Source organism: Loxodonta africana, chromosome 2, assembly GCF_030014295.1.
Source record: "Loxodonta africana isolate mLoxAfr1 chromosome 2, mLoxAfr1.hap2, whole genome shotgun sequence".
Lineage (NCBI taxonomy): Eukaryota > Metazoa > Chordata > Mammalia > Proboscidea > Elephantidae > Loxodonta > Loxodonta africana.
This window is the reverse complement of record NC_087343.1, coordinates 94,731,234-94,743,508: the sequence shown is the minus strand read 5'-3', so window position 1 is coordinate 94,743,508 and position 12,275 is coordinate 94,731,234.

Genomic DNA, 12,275 nt, shown 5'->3' with positions numbered 1-12,275 from the left:
GTCCAATCCATGTCTGACGAGTTGGCTTCAGGAACGGTTCCTGTTCAGGGCCTACAGAAGGTTTGGGGAATATGACCACCGGGGTCCTTCTAGTCTCAGTCAGACTGTTAAGTCTGCAAAAGACCTTTTTAAAGTGCTGAAAAGCGTGAATGTCACCTTGAGGACTAAGGTGAGCCTGACCCAAGCTATAGTATTTTCAATTGCCTCATATTCGTATTAAAGCTGGACAAAGTATTAGAAAACAAGAAAAATTGATGCCTTTGAATTAAGGTGTTGGCAAAGCATATTGAATATACCATGAGCTGCCAGAAGAAGGAACAAATATATCTGTTGTAGAAGAAGTGCAGCCAGAATGTTCCTTAGAAATGAGGATGGAGAGGAAGACCTTCAAAGAGACAGATTGACACAGTGTCTGCAACAATGGGTTCATACATAGCAATGACAGTAAGCATAGTGTACTACTGGGCAGTGTTTCATTCTGTTGTATTTGGGGTCGCTATTTTTTTATGAGGCAGAGCTGACCTGGCAGTATCTAACAGCAACAACAGCAATTCTTAATTTCTTCATAAATTCAACTTGAGTAATCATGCATTAGTAATGCAGTATGGAAACGTCATTTTATATTTGTTTTTTATACTGGGAAATCCCTACTGAATTGCTACAACAATGTAAAAATTACAGTTGGTCAAGGGAATGACCAAATTATTTGATTTGTTGTATTAGGGCTTGCCATCAACATAGGCATTTGAGTTCTCATTGCTTGTAATACCTTTTCTTCCCTCTAAGTAAATACTGGTAACTAGAGGGAAAGTAGTAACCCTGTAAATAAGATAAATTTTAAAATGTTCTCCACCAACTTGGTAGCTGGGAAAAGCCTGGAGCTAATTGCTGATGTCTGTATTTTGGCAACCCCATATTTGCTCTGTTTTTCCCTCCTTACTGCCTGCCCTTGATTTTCCTGACCCACCCACCCTTCATCCTTGTTTCCCACTTCAAAGGGCCTTGTTTCAATTTGTTTTTGCTTAGTAGACAAATTTGGTTAGGAGGTCTCCTCAATCATGAGTCAAAATTTCCTCATCTTTAAAGGCGATAACAGGTTTAGATGCTTATGAGGATCAAATATATAATGTACATGAAAATTCTCTGCGAATGCTATGAAACTGTATTAATGTAAAGTTGTGCTATTTTTAATTTTTTAAAGGCATCCATTCTAGCACCAGAATTCAATACTTCACAATGTGGCTCTCTGTTCCTTTGCAGATGACAACTAAGTAAAGCAATAACCCAGTCTTGTTATAGTCAGGAAGTGCTTAGGGCATGCCCTTGGGGCATTTTAACAATGTCGTTGTTCCTTTTTAGGTGCTGTCCATTCAGTTTGAAATCATAGCCACGCTATGTACAATCATTTGTTATGATGCACACAGTCAAATGCCTTTGCATAGTCAATAAAACACAGGTAAACATCTTTCTGGTATTCTCTTTCAGTCAAAATCCATGTGACATTAGCAATGATATCCCTTGTTGCTCATTCTCTTCTGAATCTGACTTGAATTTCTAGCAGTTTCCTGTCAAAGTACTGCTGCAACCATTTTTGAAGCATCTTCAGCATAATTTTATTTGCATGTGATATTAATGATATTATTAGATAATTTCTGCAATCCTTTGGATCACCTTTCTTTGAATAACCATGAATATGGATATCTTCTAGTTGCTTGGCCAAATAGCTGTCTTCCAAAGTTCTTGGCATAGACAAATGAGTGCTGCCAGCATTGCATCTATTTGTTGAAAGATCTCAATCAGTGTTCTGTCCTTTCCTGGAGACTTGTTTTTGCCAATGCATTCAGTGCAGCTTGGACTTCCTCCTTTAGTCACATCGGTTCTTGATCGTATGCTACCTTCTGAAATGGTTTAACATCGACCGAGTCTTTTTGGTGCAGTGACTCTGTATATTCCTCCCATCTTCTTTGGTCTTTCCCGTGTCGTTCAATATTTTGCCCACAGAATTCTTCAATATGGCAACTTAAGGCTTCAGTTTTTTTCTTTGGTTCTTTCAGCTTGAGTAATGCTGAGTATGTTCTTTCCTTTGGTTTTCTAACTCCAAGTTTTTCCACATGTCATTGTAATACTTTACTTTGTCTTGTGGAGCAGCCCTTTGAAATCTTCTTTTTGCTCTTTTACTTCAGTAAAAACTAAACCCATTGCCACTGAGTCGAACCTAACTCATAGTGACCCTATACCATCTGCAAAAGACACCTCTTTCTCTGTTGTCCAGTTCTAAAGAGCCAGGCTCAGAAATGGGGCTTAGAAGGCAGGTAGGATGGCAGAAGATCATTTCACTGAGATTTGCAAGTTGTTTGTTCCTGCAGCATAACTTGGGGTGTGTTCAAGCTGAAAGAACTGAAGAAAAAATTCAAGCCATGTGTTTCAATATGGAAGGATTCTATGGTAAAATATTAAACAATGCAGGAAACATCAAAAGAAGATGGCAGGAATACATAGAGTCGCAACAAATGGATGCAGCACTGGAAGCACTTACTTGTCTATGTCAAGAAATATGGAAGACAGCTACCTGGCCAACTGGCTGGAAGAGATCAATATTTGTACCCATTCCAAAGAAAGCTGATCCAACAAAATGTGGAAATTATTGGACAATATCATTAATATCACACACAAGTAAAATTTTGCTGAATATCATCCAAAAGCAGTTGCTGCAACACATCGACAGAAAACTGCCAGAAATTCAAGCTGGATTCAGAAGAGGACATGGAACAAGGAACATCATTGCTAATGTTAGATGGATCATGGCTGAAAGCAAAGAATACCTGACGGATATTTGTCTGTATTTTGCTGGCTATGCAAAGGCATTCAACTGTGTAGATCATAACAAATTATGAATAACATTGGGAAGAATGGGAATTCCAGAACACTTAATTGTGCTCATAAGGAACCTGCACTTAGACCAAGAGGCAGTTGTTTGAATAGAACAAGGGGATATTGCGTGGTTTAAAGACAAGAAAGGTGTGCATCGAGGAAGGGTCCTGTGGTCCAGGCCGGTCCCCTTGAGGCCACAAGTAGCGGTGGGAAGGATCCAGAGCCAGCAGGAAGGGGCCTGGGGTTCAGGCTGACTCTCTTCCTGGCTGTGGGTGAAGGCAGGAGAGGTCCAGAGCTGGTGGGAAGGGGCCTGGGGATGAGGCAGGGTCCCCTTTGGACCATGGGCAGTGGACAGAGGAGAGAGGTAGGAGGGGCGTGAAGGCAGGGGCAGAAGTGGCTAGATGAAGGAAGGTAATAGGATGGGTTGACACCCTGGTTCCCAGAAGTCAGAGTTGCTACAACGGGGCAGTTATAACTTCTGTTCACCGGAGGGTTTGGGGCTGTAGTAGCATGCTCCTATGGTTACAAGGTGAGAAAGTCTTTACATCTCCTTGAGTTGCAGCAGCAAACATGGTCTTATTTAGTCTAGGGTATATCCATGCCCTACCTCAATCTCCTATTGGGAATTCCGTGGAGGTGGCCTTTCTGCTTGTAGGGTTGTTGGTTTTATTCTAAGATGGCAACGCTGAGTCATGCCATTTGGTCAGGAACTTCCACTCTGTACCTCTATTTCTTCCCCATTTTCTATCAGTTTCTTCTTCTCCTCAGTGACTTACAGTACTTTCTAATACTTTATCCCTTCACTTAAGGTTGAGGATTCTAGGATTGATGTCTGTACCTGTTTTACTTGGTTTTTCGGGTCTTTGTTGCAGTAGGATGGCTTCGTGCATCTGACTGGTCTACCATCTTGGCACTGTCTCCTGTTCTCTTCTTTAAATTAAACAAGTCATCACTTTCATGCCTCATGGCCTTTGTACTTCTGTGACCTCTTTCTGGAATGTTCTTTCCTCAGACTTTCAAGTGAGTGGCTTCTCTTTTTCATTCAGGTCTCAGCTTAAATGTAATAGAATTTTCTTCTCATCCATTCTAAAGGAACCTCCCTACCCCTCCTTCAATCTTTCTTATTACAAAATAATAGCACTTTTTGTCACTTCTTAATATTACATTATTTATTTGTGTGCACGTGTTGTCCATCTCATCCATGAGAATAGGGACCATGTCTGTCTTGTTTGCCTAGTATTTCCAGGCCTGGAATAATATATGGCATATAGAGTAATAGCTAACATTAACATTATGCTTACCACTTGCCAGAACTGTTCTCAGCATGTTGTAGATATTAACTCATTTAATGTTCCCATTAAATCTATGAGGTAATCACTATTAAAACCTCCATTTATGGGTGAGGAAACTGTGGCATGGAGTTAGGTCATTAAGGCCTTCGCCCAAGCTAGTAAGTGGCAATACTTTAGGGTAGTGCTTCTCAAGCCTCAGCCTGCATTAGAATCACCTGGGGGACTTGTTAAATCAGGGATGGCTGGGCCCCAATGTCAGTGTTTCTGATTCAGTAGATCTGGGGGAGGGCTCAAGAATTCTCATTTCTTTTTCTTTAACTGTGCTTTAGGTGGAAGTTTACAGGCCAAGTGAATTTCTCATGCAAACATTTATACACATATCGTTATGTGACATTAGTTGCAATCCCTGTAATGTGATAGCACATTCCCCCTTTTCACCCCAGGCTTCTTGTGTCCATTCAACCAGTTCCTGTCCCTTCCTGCCTTCTTGTCCTACTTCTGGGCAGGAGCCACCTATTTGGTCTCGTGTATGTGTTTGAAGAGAGGGTTTCGAGAATGGTTTTAGTTCTGGGTTACCAGGGAGCCTGGGGGCCATGTCTTCTGACATTCCTCTACTCAGGCCATTAAGTCTGGTCTTTTACTAGAATTTGAATTCTGCATTCCACTTTTCTCCTATTCCATCAGGAACTCTGTTGTGTTCCCTGTCAGGGCAGTCATTGGTGGTAGCCAGGCATCATCTAGTTCTTCGGGTCTCAGGCTAATGGAGTCTCTGGTTTATGTGGCCCCTTTTGTCTCTTGGGCTAATATTTTCCTTGTGTCCTTGGTGTTCTTCATTCTCCTTTGCTCCAGGTGGGTTGGGACCAATTGATGCATCTTAGATGGCTGCTCACTACCTTTTAAGATCCCAAATGCTACTCGCTAAAGTGGGATGCAGAACATTTTCTTAATAAAATTTGTTACTCCAGTTGACCTAGATGTCCCCTGAAACCATGGTCCCCAGACCCCTGCCCCTGCTACACTGTCCCTCAAAGTGTTTGGTTGTGTTCAGGAAACTTCGTAGCTTTTGGATTAGTTCAGTGGTGCTGACTTCGCCTATATTGTGTGTTGTCCTTCCCTTAACCAAATTCTTGTCTATCTAGTTAGTGAATTCCCCTCTCCCCTCCCCCCACACTTGTAACCATCAAAGAATGTTTTCTTCTGTGTTTAAACCTTTTCTTGAGTTCTTATAGTAGTGGTCTCATACAATATTTGTCATTTTGCAGCTGACTAATTTCACTTAGCATAATGCCTTCCAGATTCATCCATGTTATGAGATGTTTTGAGGATTCATTTTTGTTATTTATCATTGCATAGTATTCCATTGTGTGACTATAGCACAATTTGTTTATCCATTCATCTGTTGATGGGCACCTAGGTTGTTTTCATCTTTTTGCTATTGTGAACATTGCTGCAATGAACATGGGTATGCATATATCTATTCATGTGACAGCTCTTATTTCTCTAGGATATATTCCAAGGAGTAGGATTGCTGGGTCATATGGTACTTCAATTTCTAACTTTTTAAGGAACTGCCAAATCGATTTCCAAAGTGGTTGTACCATTTTACATTCCCACCAGCGGTGTCTAAGTGTTCTAGTCTCTCCACAGCCTCTCCAATATCTATTATTTTGTGTTTTTTGGATTAATGTTAGCCTTGTTGGGGTGAGATGATGTCTTACTGTAGTTTTGATATGCATTTCTCTGATGGCTAATGATCATGAGCATTTCCTCATGTATCTGCTAGCCAGCTGAATGTCTTCTTTGGTGAAGTCCCTGTTCATATCCTTCGCCCATTTTTTAATTGGGTTGCCTTTTTGTGGTTGAAGCTTTGCATTATCTTGTAGATTTTAGAGATTAGACCCTGATTGGATATGTCCTAGCCAAAAATTTTTTTTCCTGTATGTGGGTTGTCTCTTTAGTCTTTTGGTGGAGTCCTTTGATGAACATAAGTGTTTTATTTTTAGGATCTCCCAGTTATCTAGTTTTTCTTCTGGTGTTTGTGCATTGTTAGTTATTCTTTGTATATTGTTTATGCCATGTATCAGGGCTCCTAGTGTTGTCCCTATTTTTAATTCCATGATCTTTATCGTTTTAGATTTTATATTTAGGTCTTTGATCCATTGTAAATTAGTTTTTGTGAATGGTGTGAGGTATGGGTCTTGTTTCACTTTTTTGCCAATGGATATCCAGTTTTGCTAGCACTGTTTGTTAAAGAGACTGTCTTTTTCCCATTTAATGAACTGTGGGCTTTTGTCAAATATCACCTGCTCATAGGTGGACGAATTTACGTCTGGATTCTCAATTCTGTTCCATTGGTCTGTTTATCTGTTTTTTTTTTTTACCAGTACCAGGTGGTTTTGACTGCTACGGCAGTATAATATGTTCTAAAATCAGGTAGTGTGAGGCCTATCACTTTGTTCTTCTTCTTCAGTAATGCTTTGCTTACCTGGGAGCTTTTCCCTTTTCATATGAAGTTGGCGATTTGTTTTTCCATCTTGTTAAAAAATGCAGTTGGAATTTGGATTGGGATTGCATTGTATCGTAGATCACTTTGGGTAGAATAGATGTTTTCACAATGTTGAGTCTTCCTACCCATGGCGAGGTATGTTTTTCTGCTTATGTAGGTCTGTTTTGGTTTCTTGTAGTAGTACCTTATAGTTTTCTTTGCATAGGTCTTTTATGTCTCTGGATAGATTTATTCTAAGTATTTTATCTTCTAAGGGGCAATTGTAAATGGTATTGATTTGGTGATTTCCTCATCAAAGTTCTCTTTGGTGGTGTAGAGGAATCCAACCTATTTTTGCATGTTTATCTTGTATCCTGGTACTTTGCTGAAATCTTCTATTAGTTCTAGTAGCTTTCTTGTGGATTCTTTGGGGTTTTCTGTGTATAAGATCATATCATCTGCAAATAGGGATACTTTTACTTCTTCCTTATCAATTTGGATACCTTCATTTCTTTTTCTTGCCTTATTGGTCTGATAGAACCTCCAGCACATTGTTGAATAAGAGTGATGATAAAGGGCATCCTTGGCTGGTTTCCGTTCTCAGGGGGAATGTTTTCAGACTCTGTCCATTTAGCATGATGTTTGCTGTTGGCTTCATATAAATACCCTTTATTATGTCAAGGAATTTCCCTTGTATTCCTATTTTGCTCAGTTTTTATCAAGAATTGGTGTTGAACTTTGTCAAATACCTTTTCTGCATTCACTGGTAAGATCATGTGGTTCTTATCTTTTGTTTTATTTATGTGATGGATTACATTGATTGTTTTTCTATTGTTGAACCACCCTTGCATACCTGGTGAATCCGCTTGGTCATGATGAATTATTTTTTTGATATGTTGTTGAATTCTATTGGCTAGAATTTTGTTGAGGATTTTCATGTCTATGTTCATAATGGACATTGGTCTGTAATTTTCTTTTTTTGTGGTATCTTTACTTGGCTTTGGCATCAGGGTTATGCTGGCTTCATAGATTGAGTTTGGGAGTATGCCATCCTTTTCTATGCTCTGAAATATCTTTAGTAGTACTGGTGTTAACTCTTCTGTAAAAGTTTGGTAGAATTCTCCATGAAGCCGTCAGGGCCAGGGCTTTTTTGTTGGGAGTTTTAAAAATTTTCTGTTCAATGTCTTCTTTTGTTATAGGTTTATTTAGTTTTTCTATCTCTGTTTGTGTTAGTTTAGGTAGGTAGTGTGTTTCTAGAAATTCGTCCATTTCCTCTAGGTTTTCAAATTTGTTGGAGTATAATTTTTCATAGTATTCTGCTAGGATTGTTTTAATTTCAGTTATGTCTGTTGCAATATCACCCATCTCATTTCTTATTTGGGTTATTTGCTTCCTCTTGAGTTTTTCTTTTGTCAATTTGGCCAATGGTTTACCTATTTTGTTGATCTTTTCAAAGAACCAGCTTTTGGTCTTGTTGACTCTTTCCATTGTTTTTCTATTTCATTTAATTCTACTCTAATTTTTATTATTTCCTTTCTTCTGGTGCTCAAGGGCTTCTTTTGCTGCTCTCTTTCTATTTGTTCAAGTTGTAGGGTTAAGGGTTTAATTTTGGCTCTTATTTTTTGATGTGTGCATTTACTGCTATAAATTGACCTCTGAGCACTGCTTTTGCTGTGTCCCAAAGGTTCTGGTAGGATGTCTTTTCATTCTCATTTGATTCTATGAATTTCTTTATTTCTTCCTTGATTTCTTCTATAACCCAGTATTTTTTGAATAAGGTGTTTTTCAGTTTCCATGTATTTGATTTTTTTCCTTGTTTTTTTCTGTTATTGATTTCTACTTTAATGGCTTTGTGGTCAGAAAAGCTGCTTTGTAATATTTCAGTGTGTTGGATTCTGTTAAGGCTTGCTTTATGACCTAAGATGTGGTCTATTCTGGAGAATGTTCCATGTGTGTTGGAAAGAAAAGTATACTTAGCTGTTGTTGAATGGAGTGTTTTGTACATATCTGAGACATCAAGTTGATTGATTGTGGCGTTTAGAGCCTCCATGCCTTTTCTGAGCTTCTTTCTGGATGTTCTGTCCTTCACCAAAAGTGGTGTGTTGAAATCTCTTACTATCATTGTGGAGCTATTTCTCTTTTCAAAGCTATTAGGTTTTTGTTTTTGTTTTTAATGTATTTTGGAGCCCCGTCATTGGGTGCATATATATTTATTATGGTTATGTCCTTCTGGTGTATTGACCCTGTAATCATTATACAGTGTCCTTCCTTATCCTTTGTGGTGGAATTTGCTTTAAAGCCTATTTTGTCAGAGATCAATATTGCCACTTCTGCTCTTTTTTGATTGTTTCCTTGATATGTTTTTTCCATCCTTTGAGTTTTAGTTTGTTTATGTCTTTGAGTCTAAGATGTGTGTCTTGTAGGCAGCATATAGGTAGATGGTGTTTTCTCAATCCATTTTGCCCCTTTCTGTCTCTTGGTGCATTTAGTCCTTTTACATTCAGTGTAATTATTGATAGGTATGAGTTTAGTGCTGTCATTTTGATGTATTGTGTGTGTGTTGTTGACAGTTTCTTTGTTCCATTTAATTTTCTGTGCTGTCATTTTTCCTTATGTATTTTCTTTTCAACTTTTTCATTATTGTTAATTTTATATTTGCTGAGTTTTATGTTTTTCTTCTTTATTTTGATGTACAGATTTGTTAGTTTCCTTTGTTGTTACTTTAAAATTTACCTCTATTTTTCTAAGTTTAAACCAATCTTTTATTTCTTGATATCGCCTTAACTTCCTCTCCATATGAAAGTTCGATGACTACACTATTTAGTCCATCCTTTTTTTTTTTTTTTTAATGTTTCCATCATTTACATATTGACATCTCCATTTTCCTATTTTCAGTGTTTTAGCTTTGACTTATTTTTGTGACTTCCTTATCTGGGTTGTCTGGTTATTCTGTCCTTTGTTCGAGTCTTGGGTTGTTATCCAATATTATTGCTTCTCTAGCTGGAGGACTTTCTTTAATATTTCTTGTAATTTTGGTTTGGTTTTTACAAATTCCGTAAACTTCTGTTTATCTGGAAATGGTCTAATTTTGCCTTCATATTTGAAAGACAGTTTTGCTGGATATATAATTCTTGGCTGGCAATTTTTTTTCCTTTAAGGTTTTATATATACCATCCAATTGCCTTCTTGCCTGCATGGTTTCTGCTGCGTAGTCAGAGCTTGTTCTTATTGACTCTCCTTTGTAGGTGACTTTACATTTGTCCCTAGCCACTCTTGAAATTCTCTCTTCATCTTTGGTTTTGGCAAGTTTGATTATAATATGTCTTGGTGACTTTCTTTTGGGATCTACCTTGTGTGGGGTTCAAAGAGTTTTTTAGATAGATATCTTCTCATTTTTTGTGAAATCAGGGAAGTTTTCTGCCAGCAAATCTTTAACAATTCTCTCTATGTTTTCTGTTATCCCTTCCTGTTCTGGTACTCCACCACTCGTAGGTTATTCCTCTTGATAATGTCCTACTTAATTCTTATAGTTTCTCCATTTAAAAACATTTTTTATCTGATTTTCCTCAAATAAATTGGTGTCAAGTGCTTTATCTTCAATCTTGCTAACTCTGAGTTCCATCACCTCAATTCTGCTCCTATGTGCTCTATTCAGTTGTCTAATTCTGAAATTTTATTCTTTTTTTTTTTTTAAATTTTTATTAAGCTTCAAGTGAACATTTACCATTCCAATCAGTCTGTCACATGTAGGTTTACATACATCTTACTCCCTTCTCCCACTTGCTCTCCCCCTATTGAGTCAGCCCTTACAGTCTCTCGTTTCGTGCCAATTTTACCTTCTTCCATCTCTCTCTATCTTCCCATCCCCCCTCCAGTCATGAGTTGCCAACACACTCTCCCGTGTCCACCTGATTTAATTAGCTCGCTCTTCATCAGTATCTCTCTCCCCCCCACTGACCAGTCCTTTTCACGCCTGATGATTTGTCTTCGGGGTTGGTTCCTGTCCTGTGCCATCAGAAGTTCTGGGGAGCATTGTCTCTGGGATTCCTCTAGTCGCAATCATACCATTAGGTGTGGTCTTTTAATGAGAATTTGGGGTCTGTATCCCATTGGTCTCCTGCTCCCTCAGGAGTTGTCTCTTGTGCTCCCTGACAGGGCAGACATCGATTGTGGCCGGGCACCAACTTGTTCTTCTGGTCTCAGGATATTGTAGGTCTCTGGTTCAAGTGGCCCTTTCTGTCTCTTGGGTTCTTAGTTGTCGTGTGACCTTGGTGTTCTTCCTTTGCCTTTGCTCCCGGTGGGTTGAGACCAATTAATGTATTTTAGATGGCTGCTTGTTGGCATTTAGGACCCCAGGTGCCACAATTCAAAGTGGGATGCAGAGTGTTTTCATAATAGAATTGTTTTGCCCATTGATTTAGAAGTCCTCTCAAACCAAGTTCCCCAGACCCCAGCCCCTGCTTCGCTATCCTTTGAAGCTTTCATTTTATCTCGGAAACCTCTTTACTTTTAATCCTGTCCAATTAGGCTGACCTTCCTTGTTTTGAGTGTTGTCTTTCCCTTCACCCAAAGCAGTTCCCATCTACAGATTGATCAATAAAAAGCCCTCTCCCTCCCTCCCTCCCTCCCTCCCCCCTTTGTAACCTCAAAAGTATGTGTTCTTTTCCGTTTTTTCTATTCCTCAAGATCTTATAATAGTGGTCTTATACAATATTTGTCCTTTTGCAACTGACTCATTTCGCTCAGCATAATGCCTTCCAGATTCCTCCATGTTATGAAATGTTTCAGAGATTCGTCACTGTTCTTTATCGATGCGTAGTATTCCATTGTGTGAATATACCACAATTTATTTACCCATTCGTCCGTTGATGGACATCTTGGTTGCTTCCAGCTTTTTGCTATTGTAAACAGAGCTGCAATAAACATGGGTGTGCATATATCTGTTTGTGTGAAGGGTCTTGTATTTTTAGGGTATATTCCGAGGAGTGGGATTTCTGGTTTGTATGGTAGTTCTATTTCTAACTGTTTAAGATAACGCCAGATGGATTTCCACAGTGGTTGTACCATTTTACAATCCCACCAGCAGTGTATGAGAGTTCCAGTCTCTCCGCAGCCTCTCCAACATTTATTATTTTGTGATTTTTGAATTAATGCCAGTCTAGTTGGTGTCAGATGGAATCTCATCGTAGTTTTAATTTGCATTTCTCTAATGACTAATGATCGAGAGCATTTGAAATTTTATTCTTAATCTTTTGGATTTCTATTTGCTGTCTCCCTGTGGATTCTAACATCCTTTTAAATTTGTCACTCCGATCTTGTATTGGTTTTCTGAATTCTTCTATTTTTTGTCTGTATGTTCCTTGGCTTGACCTGAGTTTTGCCTGATCTCCTTCCTGGTCTCTTGAAGAGCTCTGTATATTAATCTTTTGAATTCTACCTCCAGTAATTCCAAGACCTTATCTTCCTCTGGAAGGTTTCCTGGTTCTTTATTTTGGTCATTTCCTGGAGCCATCTTGACCTGCTTCTTCATGTGATTTGATATTGACTATTGTCTTTGAGCCATCAATAATTCATTGTATTTATTTATTGTATGTTTGCTTGCTGTGTCCTAGCTTTTTGTTTTGCTT